The sequence below is a fragment of the Arachis duranensis genome, chromosome 1 (genome assembly GCF_000817695.3).
Source record: "Arachis duranensis cultivar V14167 chromosome 1, aradu.V14167.gnm2.J7QH, whole genome shotgun sequence".
NCBI lineage: Eukaryota > Viridiplantae > Streptophyta > Magnoliopsida > Fabales > Fabaceae > Arachis > Arachis duranensis.
The window spans coordinates 82,063,097-82,063,377 of record NC_029772.3 but is presented as its reverse complement, the minus strand read 5'-3'; positions in this window follow the sequence as shown (position 1 = coordinate 82,063,377).

Sequence of the window (281 nt, the reverse complement as noted above, 5' to 3'; positions counted from 1 at the left end):
TAACAAAGGCAAGGAAGAGACATTGAGGAGCTCAAGCACTCCATAAGATCTTCAAGAGGAAGAACAAGCCGCCATCACTAAGGTGGACCCGTTCTTTAACTTCCTTGTTCTTTATTTTCCTGTTTTTTGAATTTTTATGCTTATGTTCATCATCTATGTTTGTGTCTTATGATCATTAGTGTCTTAGTGTCTATGCCTTAAAAGTTATGAATGTCCTATGAATCCATCACCTTTCTTAAATGAAAAAATGTTCTTAATTGAAAAAGAGAAGAATTGCATGA